At 29.7% G+C, this 17066-nt stretch overlaps 3 long non-coding RNA genes across 3 annotated transcripts in view; all 3 read right to left on the bottom strand.

Annotated features, from left to right (window-relative positions):
- Positions 1-9391: 9391 nt before the first annotated feature.
- LOC105108999 (uncharacterized) overlaps positions 9392-17066 on the bottom strand; it is an 18791-nt gene continuing 11116 nt past the window's right edge. Inside the window, exon 2 of the long non-coding RNA XR_839156.1 lies at positions 9392-9666. This is a non-coding gene — a long non-coding RNA (uncharacterized LOC105108999). The remainder of the gene's footprint in view (positions 9667-17066) is intronic.
- On the bottom strand, positions 9788-10582 carry LOC105108995 (uncharacterized). The gene is made up of 2 exons (XR_839152.1): positions 10143-10582; positions 9788-9951 (listed from the first exon to the last, which is right to left on the bottom strand). It is a non-coding gene; the product is annotated as an uncharacterized LOC105108995 (long non-coding RNA).
- Positions 15916-16445, bottom strand: LOC105108996 (uncharacterized). Its single transcript, XR_839153.1, has 3 exons — positions 16368-16445; positions 16142-16210; positions 15916-16008 (listed from the first exon to the last, which is right to left on the bottom strand). It is a non-coding gene; the product is annotated as an uncharacterized LOC105108996 (long non-coding RNA).

Here is a 17066-nt window from a genome sequence, read left to right as displayed (position 1 = left end):
CAATTAAAAAGTTTATACATGTATTTAGTAAAATAAATTAATAATTATATGTAAGAATAAATAATAATAAATCTATTTATTTTGATCAAAGACTAAGTTAGAAAGCCAAGATAAAGATATTATTTCTTATAAAAAAATGGTTGAATATTTATTTTAATTTAAAATTGAATCCCTAAGTTTTAATTAGTCTAAATTAATAAAATAAATTTTTATTCTGCCAAATTGAATATCAACTTAACATCAAAACTTATTATTAACACTACAGGAGCTCTATATAAAATCAATCAAGACAAAATATCAAACTTAATCCCAAATAAATTTTATAGTAGATGTTTGCTATTGTGGTACAAAGTGTTTTCTAAAAATTATTTTTTATTTAGAAATATATTAAAATATATTTTTTTTACATCAACACAACAAAATTATTGAAAAACACTTAAAAATATCAATTTAATACTTTTCCAAGTTAAACTCACTTTTAAAACATAATTGCAAACTCACTTTCAAGCAGTAATGTGAAATAATTAAATTAAAAATAAATAAAAAGTCAAATAAAAAAAGTTAAAGTAAAACAAAACATAGTCGATGACTATTGAAACACGTAATCTTCTCTCCTATGTTGTATTTTTATTGTTTTATATATTCAATCAAAACAAAACATTAAACTCAATCTCAAGTAAATTTTATAGTAGATGTTTGCTATTATGGTAAAAAGTATCTTTTAAGAATTATTTTTTATTTAAAAATATATTAAAATATTTTTTTTTACATCAACACAATAAAATTATTGAAAAACATTTGAAAATATCAATTCAATACTTTTTCAAGTTAAATACACTTTTAAAACATAATTACAAACTCACTTTCTAGCAGTAATGTGAAAAGATTAAATTAAAAATAAAAAAAATCAAATAAAAAAAATTAAAACAAAACAAAACATAGTTCTATGACTGTTGAAACACATGGTCCTCTCTCCTATGTTGTATTTTTATTATTATATATATATATATATATATATATATATATATATATATATATCTATTTCCCACATCTCATGTTGACTCATTTATTTATAATTTCAAATATTATTTCACGATCTACCAAGTATAGATTTTATAATATCAAACTATAATTGGTAAATAAAAAATATATATATAGTTATTAAACTTAAACTGACCAATAGGACTCGGTAACTAAACCGATCTGGGTTTGTTAAAAGATCGACCAGTACAATAATCTGACAAAATCTTGGCTATCTAACGAGTCGACTCATAACCCGGACGAAACCCTTTTTTTTAATGTGGTTTTTCTTCCATATCTTTTTTTTCATATTTTTTAGTTGGTTACTAACACTTTTAAAGTTTATTATATAAATATTAGATTTTTAAATATTTTTTCATTTTTTTCTAGTTAATCCGAGTTCACTCATGACACTCTAAATCCGACCCCTTGATCAAGTCAATTTTTTAGTTAGGTTTAATAACTACGAGAAAAACTTAATAAAAAAAAGTGTCTAAATAATTATTTTTTAATATTTATTTCATTTTATATTGATTCATCATAATTCCAAACATCATTTCATTACTTGCTAAGTGTAAATTTTACAAAATAAAATTATAACTGTTAAATAGAAAACAAAGTAACCTAGCAAAAAAAAAAAGGGAAATGAAAGAAAAAAAAATCATATAGTTCGCTATTTAGATGAATAGCGTTACTTCTCCCAGGAAAGTTCATAATTGCTTTGATGTGTGTACTTTAACATTGTAACTAAGTATAGTTGATCTTACTAATAATCTCATGCAATACATCCTTAAAAAAAAACATTGTTAATTGCAGGTGAAATTATTGCCCATTAAGATAGCATAACACTAGTTTTGCCTTTCATATAACAAATCATGAACTAGTTATAGAGGAATAGATGAATCAAAATAGTTTAATGTAAAGTTTTTTTTTTAAAAAAAGACAATATAAATCTTCTATCATATTTTATCAACACATTTAAAGGGTTATAGGAAATATTCAGAGTAGAATAGGCTAAAATTTCTATTGAAAAATAGATAGTTTTCAAGTTCAGTTATTTATTATTTTTTATATTATAATTGTTATTTTGTTAGGTTGAGCTGTTATAAGTGTCTGCAATCCACAATTTATTTTCATTAATGAGCAATAAGATAATTTTATAAAATTTATTAGTCATTATCAAATGATTAACAACTTTTTTATATATTTTAAAAGCATAGTAAAATAAGATACAATTGGAATAAAAAATTATTAACTAGCATACAAGAGGATTTCATATTAGTTTTTTCTTTTATTAAAGTTGATTAAAAAATAATCTGATATTTTGATAAATATAAAATATATTTAGAAAATAAAAAATTGCTATAGCATGTGTGGGAAGAGTAGACAACCAAATATCAATTTCCGCGGTTGTAATGAAAGTGTTATGTTGTAATCTTTCTTTTAGGACAACACATAGTAGTGGTGGAGTGAAAATGCGATGTTGATGTTTTTTTTTTCTTTCCTTCCACTCCTTTCTGACATCCTTAATCTCTGACACCCTCAGTCTCTGAGTTGACTCTTTAAATTTTCAAAGTAACCTTTTAAATGTTTTTCCTTCACATTTGATCAATGCTCTTTTTATCACTATTTGTATTATTTGAAAGAATTTACAAAATTAGATTTTTTTTCAATTTATCATCTTTGAATTTTTTTGTTGTATTTAGTTTTAATTCTCATGATTAATATTTGTTTTATTCGAGATAGTTTTAAAATTGAATTCATTTTATGATTTAATCTTTCATTCTTTTTCCTCTTAGATTTGAGTTTTATTTTTTTTCTTTATCTTGAAAATGTTTTAAAATTGATATTTTTCAATTTCATCATGAATTGAGGCTCTTAATTAAGTCTGAGTGTAGAATTTCATGGGTTGTGAGTATGAGAGACTATCTTGAATTTAAGGGATTCATATAGGTTTCATTATTCTCCTCCTTTTTTTCAAGCTTATGTTTTTTTTTTCAATTTTATCATTTCAAAGTTTATTTAATTGGAGATTGAATTCTATTATTTTTTTATTTGTTTTCTATATGATTTTTTACTAATTATAAAAGTGACATGGATTTTCTTAGTTATTTTTATTTGTTATTCTTTATTAAATTTAGTTTTTTAAATAAATTAGATTTTAATAATTAATTAAACATGAGCATAAGATGATCACGTTGTAGTTTTTATTTTCTATATCATTGCTCCGGTGGTGCGTGCAAATGTTTTTGATATTGTCATACAATCTTTTATAATTGCTCTAGAAACATCTTGATTAGCTCTTTATAATGGTGGAATAATGTCTACGGTAGAGTAACATCAAGCATTTTTTCTTCTTCTCATGGATATATATCGACAACTTATTTTTTAGTTAATTATTACTTTTTTTATTTATCTATTACTATTGTTTATTTTTATTATATTATTAAATAAATCAAGCTTATGAAATTTAATCAAGTGAATAACTCAAATCTCATTTTTTTTAATTTCTTTAAAAACATTGCTTTGGTTTTGATAAGTCAATAACTTTTATTTCTCAAGTATTTTTTTATGTTAGAAAAAATTTGATGTAGCATGTGATGTAGCGCAAGACACTTATTATAAGACTACAAATCCTAATATTATGTAAATTCACTAAAAAAATTTAACAAATCTTTACCGCTTGTTAGTAAACTTGAATTTTTTTTGTCAATAACAACATTAAAATTACTTTTTTTATCGAACTCTGACAAGAGTTGATGTTTTTAGGATTTTCATCTTTGTAAAATTATTTTTCATATATCTTTGTTGTCAATTAACTCATCTCTCTATTAAAAAAGTCGATCTTACACTTGAACCAACTGGTTTGGTATTGACAATCTTATAATCGTGGTTGGTACATCTAAGTTCATTCACTTTAATATTATTTAGTTATTCAGTTTTGGTTTCAATAGATTCGATTTAATTTGTAGTTAATCAAACCTTTAAAAATCAAAATCAAATCTAACTAAAGTGTTTCTTAATGGTGGAACATATGGTGACGCGCGGATGCCTATTTAAATGCCTTGTTTTATAAATTAACAAGTCGTCTCAATAAACAATTTGCAATGAAAATAAAACACTAACTGATGAAGGTTTCAACGAATTGGGTCATCATCTCCTCACGCATTCTATTTAATTTGAAGCATAAGATATAATTGAAATTTTTTATTGTTTTTTTAATTACCATAGATGTTTAGAATAATTTGTGTATATTTTAATTAATTTTATGAATCCTGAAACTTTAATATTTATATGATTGATAATTTTTTTTAAATAATTTTTTTTTAATTTTTTTTAACTTAGTTAATTATAGCAGTTTTAGATGAATCTTAAAGAATACATCCTCGTAGAAGAAAAAAATTAAAAATTTTGCACTCAATTAGGAAAAAAAAAAACACATCCATTCCATTCAATTGTTTATTGAGACGACTGAAATCCGGTGTATTTCTCGTAGACTGAAACAAATAAAACCCAACGCATGCACCCAGACAGTGACCTTCAGTTTAAAAATTTTGAGATTTGGATGTCATATTTAAAATAACAATGACGCCAGTTTCTAGTTTTTTAGTTGGTCAGACGCTTTCCTGTTATGCCTGCGCGATCCAATAGTCAGTGACGAATGTTCAGACGGGAAATTTGAAGAAAGATAAATGCTAAAAAAAGGTAAATTTAATAACTATGTATTAAAAATGTAAATAAATTAATTAATTAAAAGGTAAAATTACAATTTTTTTTTAAAAAAACTAAAACTCATGGAAAAAACATTATAAAGCACCTCAGATTGATTGCATTGTTCATCGAAACAATGCTGAATTTCTTGTTTTCTTTAGAAACTTTTTGTTTGAATCACCAATATATTTTTGTAAATTAGTCTTCAAAAATTGCAGTATATGGAATTTAAAGCTCATAATTTATTTTAGTTTTTTTCTATAGGTTTTTTTATCAAATAAATATATCAACATTTGATTGGTGTTTAATTTTACGGGGAAAAAAAAATTTGGTTATGCTGATTGAAAAAATTATAAATTTAAGAATCTAATTTGATATTATAAAAAAAATTAATGGTTTTTCTTTTTATCTCAATGTTCAAAATGTATCTGTTTTTTTTATTCATTTAATGTTTCATAAAAAAAGTGGTCCCTTTGGTTTTTAATTGAATATTTTGGTCTAAAATCTTATTCTTTTTAATTTTTAATGGCAAATAATCATTTTACCCTTAAGAAGTTATTTTACTTTTATTTGATGGTTTTTTTTAGCACTACCAAGTTTCCTTCATCTTAAAATTTTAACAAGATTTTATTCAATATATTTTAAGATCCCTTATAAAAGTTTAGCTCATTCTGATGGTTGGATTAAAAATTACATCCAATAATATAAAACTGGTCAAATTATGATTTTTTATTAAATTTCTAAATTTCTCCAAAAATTCTAAAATTTTAACCCAACCTAAAGCATCATATTAGAAGGCTACATATAAAGTTTCAGATTTTTTTAATAACTTAATCGAGAATTACAAAAAAATTTACATAAACCTTGTTGCATTGTGCGGTGTCACGACGATCATCCACCACTCAAGGAAAATTGTAAAAGTCTATCTGAAAAATATAAGGAGATAAGAAATTCTTGTCTTTTATCGGTAAAAAAATTGAATGGGAGTCGTCATCTAGTATTCTGGTCATTAAAAACCCTAATTAGTCTTAGAAATCAAGTACAAAGAATGATTACAAGGAAGGTATTAGCATTCCAATTATGTCCTATTTAAAGTAGGTCGCATTGTTTTAATGTCTGATAAAAAAACTATGGTCTTATTGTGTTTTATAATTGTTAGTCTGTTTAAAGTTCAATAAAAGCTTTCTTTAATAAGGAGTTTCTTATTTTAATAGGATAAAATCTAATTGTTCTAGCATTAAAAAAAAGGATTTAATATCCGAAATACATATTACATGTAATGTCGTACCCCAAATACTAAAAGATAAACAAAATAAAATTTTTATTGTTTTTGAAATTTTGATCAATGTTTTCTTGACTTTAAGAAACTAATTATTAAAGCCAAAATGCATGCTAAAATATTGTTTTTTCGTGTATGAAGAACACAATATGATTTTTTAGCTTTGAGACACTTGACCTTATACACAAAAATATTTTTTTTTATTTTTTTCAATTTGTTTTTGTATTTTAGAAGTTTTGACGAAAATCATGTATTTTAGTACTGAATTTGTATTTTATGACATAAAATATAGACTACTATTAAGTAAAAAAAGAAGAAGCATAAATTAAAAAGTGGGGAAATCACAAATATTGAAAAATATTGTTTTCTTTTAATTTGTTTTGAAATGAGTCGGACCAGACCCAAATGCATGGGCTGGGCTGCGGGGCTGGGCTCGTGTGAATAGTGCCTCCCACTGTTCACATGCTACTTAAACAGTGGAGGCGTTGTAGGGATGAAGCGGGAGAAAAAGGAAGGGGAGAAGGGATGACCTGCGGTGGTTGCTGTCGTTGGCGGAGTTGCTAGAGGCGACAGACAACAGTGTTGGTGGTGGTGTTAGTGGTTCGCGATGGTGGCAGAGGCTATGTTTTTTTTCTTCTCTCTCCCCTCTATTTTTCATTCTTTTCTCTGCCTTTTCTTCTTCTTCTCTCTCGGTCTTTCCTCTCTTTTCTGCTCTCTTTTTTCTCTTATCCTCCTTTTTCTTCGCTCTCTCTTTTCTTGTTTTTATAGGCAAAAGAAAAGGAAAGAGAGGCCAGAGTGGCCACTGTAATGCCTTCCCTCTAACAGGTGGAAAGCTTTGGGCAAGTGGGGGTGTGTTGTTGTCTTTTTGAAAGGAAGTCTGTGTTTTTTTTAAGGGGAAGGCGATGGAAAACAGAGGAAAAAAAATCTTTTTCTTCCCCTGCTTTGCGCGTCTAGGGGAAGAAAAGGACTCACAATGTCGTTCAAAACAATATTATTTAAGGCTTTTTCTTCCTCTTTTTTAATTAACAGTGTAGGAAACGAAGCCGTTTTAGATAAAACGTGTCGTTTCATTTAAAAGAAAAGGGAGGAAAAAAAACATGTCAGAGTTCACATCAGTCCTCAATTTATGATTTGTTCAATCGAGTCCTCAATTGTAATTTTGATTTAAAAAATTAAAATTTTGGTCTTTAGGCTTGAATTTATATAATTTGACCCTCAATTAATCAATAAACTTTTAATTTCTTCAATTTGACCTCTGATTCAGTTTAATTATAGCTTCTCTATTTATACATATTTTTCATTTTGGTCCCTAGTTTCGGATCTTTTAAATTAAGTCCTTAATTGGCTATCAAATTTTAATATTTATGCAATTAAGCCCTTGATTTTATCAAATTAACTTATAAAAATTATAATTTAACTCCAGAACTTTAATTTCTTCCAATTAAAGCCTAAACTGACTTCAAAATTAATTTTTCTTGCAATTAAACCCTCCATAAATTTAATTAAACCTTCAATAAAATTTAATTGAGTCCATAAACATCTAATTTTGGACTTTTCTTCCTCAAATTGAATTTTTTTTATCAACAAGGCTCTTATCAGCCTATAAAATACTGTCACATTTTAATTTTTATAATTTTGAACCTTCTAAACTAATTTTTAATTATTTTTAGAGTGCTCTGACATTTTTTTTTTCCGGTTATATTTTTTAATAATATTTTTGAATTTTTTGTACTTTTTAAAGAGAGAAACAAATATAAATTAAAAAATAATCCAAAAATAAATTATAATAAAACTAATCAAAAAATATTGATAAAATCTTTACTTTTCTTTGATATCAAAATTTTTCAGCCAGCGTCAACCCCAGGCCGCTAAGGCTGTTAATATAAATATGCTATAGCAAACCGAATTTTTCGTCAAGCATGCATTCCCACCTGTGCAGGGTGTTAATATAATATAATATAATAATATGTTATAAAATTATAATATTATCATCAACCGGTTCTATTTAACGACGGCGGAAACCTCTGCTCGTATGCCCGCTGGTGTTTCTTCCTCATATTTGGTGATGTTATCAATACTATCTCTTTCTAATCTCACTTGAGACATTACTGTTTTTTTCTCTCTAATTAATCATTCCTTTTAATTTGTAGTTTTAAGCCATGGATGGCACTTACACGCTACACGCCCCTGCACAAGACTCGGCCACGGAAGGCTACTCCTCAGCTGCTAAAGGAGGAGTTGCTGGTGTCCTCATCATGCTCCTTCTTGCTGTCGTAGTTTATGTATTCTTCAAGTGTCGAAACTGCTCCGTAAAATTTGAGGTGGATGTTGAAATGCCAGAAAGGAGCGTCCATGCTGGGAAATAAGGAGGTAGCATGTCATAAGAAGTTGAAGCTGATTAAGATTCATACAATGAGATTCTTCTAATCTATCAATATAAATGTTTTCGTATTAATTGCAGGTCTTCTTCTTCGCCGAGGTAGCAATCCATTCAGTACTCGGGCGCCACCACAATTGGTTTCTAGTTATATCTACTGTATTATTGCAGATAAATATTTGGTCTGTTTTCTCACGACAAAAAACTCAACATCAGACCATTTTAATTTGTACTTTATATATAAATAAACTATGGTGTGAGTTTTGTTTTGGAGTTAAAAATGTTCAATTAAAATCGTCAAAGCAGATAATGAATTTTGGGTTTTTTCCCTTAATTCTTTTTTTTCTTTTTTTGCTCTATACTTGGAGTGGGGTTTTTTTTTTTATTATCATTTTACTGCGTTGCCACTGTAACAAATCAGTGTGGACTTACTGGTAATTTTGTTATCTGCTGGGGCCCGCTTTTGGATCTTCCATTTTATTACCGTCTCTTTTTAACGAAAAGAAAGTCGTCCACAATCACTGCAGTCACAGCTAAACTCTTTGTTAAATCGATCGCAGATCCCACTCTATGTCAAACCCATGGCGTTCCGGTGCGGTGAGTGTCGGAACGGTGCCAACTCCATCTCCTCTGCGCGTTGATGAGAGCGGTTTTTCTCGCCGCTATCCAGTCTTTCTGCCTTCTGTTGCTTTCGCTTTTTTTTTTCTTTTTAAAATTTGAGGTGTCGGCACACCACGATTAATCTCTAAATTTACTGAATATCTTGCAAGTTGAGTAAACAAATGAAACACCGCGAGAGTGATAAATATGCTCGTTGAAACTTAAATCCAAGATACATAGATAGAGAAACTCTACCAGGACCGCTGGACTACAAGCCTCGCTGCTGATTTCGCTTTTGTTTTCTCGCGCCTTCCGCCCCTGGTGGAGTTACTAGCGGCGTGGTCCTGGACGGTTGCGTTGATTGTTGTGATCGCTTGAGTCTGTGGGAACTGTCTCTTTTCGTGTTCTTTTTTTTTTTGGCTCCCGGCAGCTGGATCGTTTCGTTGTTGACGGCTATGCCGTGGTTTGGTGGTTTTATTGGTAACTGGTTCATTGGTGTTGTTTTTTTTTTCTTTTTCTCGAGAGAGAAGTGAGAATTGCTAGCGGAGATGGGTGGCGGTGGTGGTCCGTGGGTTTCAGTGCGTTTAGTGTGGGATCGGTGCCAACTCCATCTCCCCTGCTTGTTGATGAGGGCGGTTTTTCTCGTCGCTATCCAACGAGGGATGTCCAGTCTTTTTGCCTTCCGTTGCTTTCGCTTTTATTTTGGCGCTGGATCGTTTCGTTGCTATCGGCTATGCCATGGTATGTTGGTGTTGGGCGTGCCATGGTGGAATTGCGCTGGGCAGTTGGGGTTTTTTTTAAGAGGGAGATGAAAATTGCCAAGGGAGATGGGTTGCGGTGGCAGTCCGTGGGTTTTGGCTTTGTTGAGTACAGAGGCATCAATCTTCTATTACAAAGAAAAAAAATTGCAACCGCGACCTGGAGGAAGGGAGAGACAGAAGGAGATTAAAATTATCGACCTTGACTGGTAATTTTCTTTGATTTTCTTAAATGGATCTTTGAATTAATTGTTTATTATTACCTATATTGGTTGGTTGATCGTTCCTCCCCAGTGGAGGAGTGTTGTGTTGCAGTGATGGGGCATGCTAATATCTATGTTCTAATAACTGATTGGTTGAATGGAATGAATTGGCAGGCTATGGAAAGGAGCAGGACATGGGAATCGAAGCATTGGAAGCCATGCTTATGGATGATGAATTTAGAGGTGCTCCTCCCTTTCTTTCTTTTTGATTTTTTTCAAAGCAAACAAACCAATGATATGCAATGGCAGAAATTCATTCTAGCGAGAATGGCCTTCATACTTGTAACCATCGCTTCAAAATATCAATATTTCCACAGGTTATTAGGTTGTCTGGCTGTTCTATCATCCATGGCTTCAAACTAACTACAAAAAGGAATGGTTAATTACAAGGAAAAAAATCAGCAATTTCTAAACCCACCAAACAAAGGAAGAGTGAAGGATGGGCCAAGGGGAATCGAAAATCTTTGTGCTTGCTCTCAAGGAATATTGTCCCGTTTAAATAGTTAATCATCGAATTAAAAACAAAAACATAAATTTAAAGACAAAAAAAACAAAAACAAAAAACCTAAAAAAACCAAACAAATTTCCTTTAACTTGTGCTAATCTTTCAAACTCATAAAAATAAAATTCTATATCGGAATTTTAGTTAAAAAACTTAATTCCCAATCAATTTTATAGAGAGAATGAAACAAACAAAGCAATTTAAAAATTTATCAAAATAAAAAAACAATTATCAATATAATGAAAATTAAATCTTATATGAAAGAAAAACTAAAAAATGATGAATTTTTAAAATAAAATAAATTTTAAAAATCATCTCAAATAAAACAAACAATAATAAAAAGAATGAAACCGTATCAAATAGATTAAAAAAATAAATAAGAATAAAATTAAAAAAATTTTAATTTTATAAATTATCTAAAATAAAAAAAAATAATAAAAAAATAGACTATATCTAAAAAAACAAATTAATAAACTGCTCTAAAAATTTAAAGAATCTAGTATGAAAATCAATATAAAAAAAAAATTATCAATATCAAACCATATTTCAATAAGCTATGTACGATGTTTAGAGAGGAAGGGTCTGTTGATTCTAAAAACATCAGTGAACTACGCTTTTAGTATCCACTTGAATATGTCGGATGAATGGATATATTTTGCCACTTCGGCAATGGCGCCCATTTTGTCACTTGGGCAACGATTCCCACTTCGTCACTTTGTCACTGTCCATCGCAGATCTTCCATTTTCCTTTAAATCCCTCCTATTTGTTTCCTTAGACCAGCCAAACAGCCTTGTCATGTCATGCGTTCTTAAAGCTCCTTATTCACAAAATTAAGCTCCCACTCTTGCTCTGCTAACTTTTCTCCTCCCGCGTTTAATTCCTCCTCAAATTTGGTAATATTATCAATGCATGCGACCTCTTTCTAATCTCACTTGAGACATTACCGATTTTATTTTCTTCTAATTAACCATTCCTTTTTGTAGTTTTAAGCCATGGATGGTTACATCCCACACCCCCCTGCACAAGACTCGGCCACAGAAGGCTACTCCTCAGCTGCTAAAGGAGGACTTGCTGGTGTCCTCATCATGCTCCTTGCTATCGTCGTTTATGCATTCATCTCAATTAAAATCGTCAAAGTTATTTTTTATATATTTTTTTTACTTTACTTGGAGTGGGGTTTTACTCCCAAAATAAAATAAAATAAATCCATATATTATAGCATGATTTTATTTTCCTCCTATATTTATTTTCCTCTTTGGTTAATTTCTAAATTGTCATTTAACTAAATTGTGGTCGTGCTGCAACGCTCCGGGCAAAAAAAATATCAACATCTACGACACATCCCTATGGTATCCATTCATTATCGGATTTGGACCCACCCGCACAGATTCCCCCTTCATGCAATCTTAAAATTAAAATTAAAAATTAAAACAAGCTTCTTAGCTTAATATAAACTTCTCATGCAACACAGATGGCCAAAGAAAATTAGTATACATTATTAAACTATACAAATATGGTCTATTTTCTGTAATTTATTTTGAGTTATCTGATATATATTATTAAAAAAAATTAATATTAATAAAAACTCTATTAAACTAAATAATTTTATAACTGAGAGCAGGCACGCTGGCCTAGTCCACAAGAAAAATCATGGTATAAGTTCTAATTCCTTAAAAACTATACAGGATAGGTGTTTCTTTGATATCTAAATTAACAAAGTATTTCAGAAAAATAATATATAAAAGAAGAGAATCAAAATATAGGAGAGTATTATTTTAAATTATTATGAGTGTAAATAGATTATTCAATTTTTTTTATACATCCTTGAATATTTATATACCACTAAATCACAAGAAATTGCAATATGGAGTTAGGGATACGGAGTTAGAGATATAATGTCCATGTGCATCCTCTCGTAAAATTAATAAAATATTCCTATTGTATTTCAATACTTGACGTAGCGGTGGAAGGAGTTTGTCTCTTTTTACTATACCTGGGTTCGAGCCCTGGCATGCACGTCTGTCATCCCCACAGTGTTTTATATGTCTACTGCGTTTGCAGGGTATTCAGTGGGCCATAAGGATTAGTCATGGTACGCGCAAGCTAGCCAAACACCCTATGTAAATAAAAAAAAAATAATAATAAAATATTCATATTTGTTTGAAATTATAGCAATGATGGTGGTTTAAAATATTTTTTATTTAAAAATATATTAAAATAATTTGTTTTAAATTAGCATATTAAAAAGATACAAAAATATAAAAAAAATTATTTTAAATAAAAAATTTTAAAAAATTTTAAAATATAATTTACATTGTGTTTTCGTATAGATAACTTGTAGTGGTCCTAAACATGCCTTGAACCTCGTTTGACAACGCCACGTGTGATAAGAACTTAGTGCTGCTATCACAAAATGGATCAATGGACTTATTGGTTTGAATTGGTTGCCTTTTATTTTACTTATGCATTGGGTTTGGTTGGGACTTTTCTCTCATTTGTTTTTTTATCCTCTCCTTTCTCTCTCTCTTGTGTGATTGCTCTTAAGGAATATTTTCCCATTTAAATAGTTAATCATCAAATTAAAAATAAAAACATAAAAAAGGAAAAAAAAACTTAAATAAACCCAAACAAATTTTCTTAACTTGCGCTAATCTTTTAAACTTATAAAAAATAAAATTTTATACAGAAGTTTAATTAAAAAACTTAATTCCCCATTAATTTTATACAAAGAATAAAATAAACAAATCAATTAAAAAAATTATTAAAATAAAAAAAATTATCAACATGATAAGGATTAAATTTTATATGAAAAGAAAACTGAAGGAGGATGAATTTTAAAAATAAAATAAATTTTAAAAATTATCTCAAATAAAACAAACAACAATGAAAAGAATAAAACCGTATCAAATAGATTAAAAAATAAATAAAGATAAAATTGAAAAAAATTCTAATTTTATAAATTATTTAAAATAAAAATAATAATAATAAAAGATTATATCTAAAAAAACAAAATAATAGGCTGCTCTGAAAATTCAAAGAACCAAGTATAAAAATCAAGATGAAAAAAAAAAAAATCATCAATGTCGAACCATATTTCAATAAGCTATGTGCGATGTTTAGAGAGGAAGGGTCTACCGATTCTAAAAACATCAATGAACTACACTTTTAGCCTCCATGATAAGTTGCATACCCACTTGAATATGCTGGAGCAATGGATATATTAGTACGTGTGATGCAAGCACCAGCCACTTATGATGTTTTTTTATATATATATTTTGCTATGATATTTGAAGCTTTATAATGTTTTATTTATTTAGAGTGATGTGTACAGTGTTTACAATAATGGTTTATAACTACACCTCTCTCTTTTTTTTTCCTCTCTCCCTCCCCAATTAAATTTGATGTTGACTATTAAAAAAATTATAAATCATGTCTTTTTATTTTATAACATCTTATATTTACCCCTTAAAATTCTGATTTTTAAGTTTGTTTCTTAACCCTGTTATAAAGTTTTAATTTACTTTTTATTTCATTTTTAGATTTATAATTTTTTTAAATTGGTTTCTCATTCTCTAGATTTTTATTTTTGTTTTGGATACTTTAGAGAATTTTTTTTAAATTCAATGTTTAATAATATTTAAAGTTTAACCTTTAATATTTTAAGTTTAAATTTTGATTCAAAGCTTAATTTATTTAATAATATGATTAAAAAAATAGATAACAGTAGTAGTAAATAAATAAAAATAAAGTAATAATTAATTAAAAAATAAATTATCAATATCATATTTATATATAAAAAAATTTCGCTGGAATCTTGTCGTTATTCTACCATAAACATTGTCCCACCATCATACAGAGCTATTTCTAGAACAACCACGAAAGATTGCAAGACAATATCGAAAGAGGCTGTAAACACTGTCAAAGCAATGATATAGAAATCAAAATAAAAACCATGTCGTGACCATCCCATGCTAATGTTTGATTAATGTAATATAATATAATTTATTTTAAAAAATTAAATTTAACAAATAACAATAAGTAAAAAACCCTAAGAGAATTCACGTAATTTTTAAAATTAGTAAAAAATCAAATAAATAATAATAAATAAACTTTAAAAAGATAAAATTGAAAAAACAAAAACATTAACTTGAAAAAAAAAGAAAAGAGGGATTGAATTTTTTAAATCCAAGTTAGTTTTTTAAATTTAAAACTCGTGAAATTATAAATCTGAATTTAATCAATGATGGAATTAAAAAAAATTTCAAAGTAAAAAAAATAAAAAAACCAAATTGAAAGGAAAAAAACAAAAAGAAATGAAATCATAAAAAAAAAAAATTCAATTTGTTGATAGTTTTGTAACCCACCATCCAATTGTGGAAATCAAAGTGGCAAATGGACTGGTTAAAAACAGAAAACATAAAACAAAGTAATCATTTAAAACCAACAGAATGGAAATTCTGTTGTTGATCTTGAGCAAGCCAACTATGCGATCAGTACGGCACCATAATCACATCATATATCTGTGAACCTTGTCCAAGACAAAAAGGAAAGAAGAAAGACAGGATGTGAGCAATGGTTTCAATGTCAATACAATGCATAGATAACAAAAAATGAAAATAATCGGATGAACATAGCGGACAGATCAATGGAACGGGCACAAAGTAGAATTTAATCTTGGCTGTGAGATACTGAATAAAGCATTTAGAGTTTGATTGTACAATCTATCAACATGAATCTCAGAAAGAAAGGGAATGGATGCCCCCGTGCAACAGCAGCCACAGATCTTGTTTGCTATTTTTTCTGTTGGAAAACTTGAAAAAAGCTCAGTATTTGCCTGAAGGCATGGTCTGCTATTTCTGTCCTGAATAGTCCATATGCCATAATCAGCAAGTCTGAGATCTCAGTCAAGTAAACTCTTGGATCTTGAAAATCCTAAATTCAACCACAAAAAAAAAAACATAGAATTCTCACTCAAAAGCCCAAAATTCACTCTGATCACCCCTCATCTGCAGGGGAAAAAAGAACACAGGGTACTTAATTATAAGGCAATCACGATGACAGCTTAACCAAATAAAAAAGATTGAAACTTTGAAACTTGATGACAGAACTATCGATGTTGTTATTAAATAAACGTGTTAGAGGTCAAAGTTTTGCTCGCTGCTATCAATTATGATGCCATGTTGGAATCGATTTCCAAGGCAAACTTTAGCAGATAAAATAATAATTTAGGGAGATTAAGCATACAAAGCAAACCACATATAGATCTTGAAAGAACTCACAGCTCCCAGTTCACCTCCTTTTCCCACTGGAAATAAAACACAGATCTAGATAGAATTCACAGTTTCCTGTTCACCTTTTTCCCCACTGAAAATAAAACTGATCGAGCTAAGAATCCAAAACAGCACAACTAAAGGAGCAGAGCATAAGAACAGGACCAAACTCCGGGGAAGAGAAAAAAACACAGCACCATGATGATCGAACAGCCAGCCAACCTAACCTGCGGAGATATTGATATGTTGAAGCGATGGTTAGAAGTATTAAGGCCATTCTCGCTAGAATGAATTTCTGCCATTGCATATCACTGGTTTGTTTACTTTGAAAAAATCAAAAAGAAAAAAAGGGAAGAGCACCTCTAAATTCATCATCCATAAGCATGGCTTCCAATGCTTCGATTCCCATGTCCTGCTCCTTTCCATACTCTTTCAATTCATTTCATTCAACCAATCAGTTATTAAAACATAGATACTAGCACGCCCCATCACTGCAACACAACACTCATCCACTGGGGAGGAACTAGCAACCAACCAATATAGGTAATCATAAAAAATTAATTCAAAGATCTATTAAGAAAATCACCAGTCAAGGTCGATAATTTTAATCTCCTCCCGTCTCTCCCTTCCTCCAGGTCGCGGTTGCTATTTTTTTCCCTTTGTACTACTAGAAGATTAATGCCTCTGTACTCAACAAAGCCAAAACCCACGGACCGCCACCGCAACCCATATCCCCTGACAATTCTCGTCTCCCTCTATTAAAAAAAAGAAGAAAAGAACCCAACAGCTCAGCGCAATATTGAACCACTTACCAACATAACCACCAAACCACGGCATAGCCGTTAACAATGAAACGATCCAGCCGCCAGGAGCGGGAAAAAAAAAAAACGAAAAGCGACAACTCCGACGACTCAAGCGATCACGTATGCCAACGCAACAGTCCAGGTCCACGCCGCTAGGAACTCCACCAGCGGCGGAAGTCGCGCGAAAACAAAAGGGAAAGCAACGGAAGGCAAAACGACTGGACATCCCTCGTTGGGTGGCGACGAGAAAAACCGCCCTCATCAACACGAAGGGGAGATGGAGTTGGCACCGATCCCACACTTAACGCACTGAAACCCACGGACCACCACCGCAACCCATCTCCCCTTGCAATTCTCACCTCTCTCTCGCGAAAAAAACAAAAAAACAGAAAAACACAATCAATGAACCAGTTACCAATAAAACCACCAAACCACGGCATAGCCGCCAACAAAGAAACGATCCAGCTGCCAGGAGCCTAAAA

Source organism: Populus euphratica, unplaced genomic scaffold (genome assembly GCF_000495115.2).
Source record: "Populus euphratica unplaced genomic scaffold, PopEup_1.0 scaffold204.1, whole genome shotgun sequence".
Lineage (NCBI taxonomy): Eukaryota > Viridiplantae > Streptophyta > Magnoliopsida > Malpighiales > Salicaceae > Populus > Populus euphratica.
Note: the sequence above shows the minus strand (reverse complement) of the source record. Positions and strands in the feature narration are given on the sequence as shown.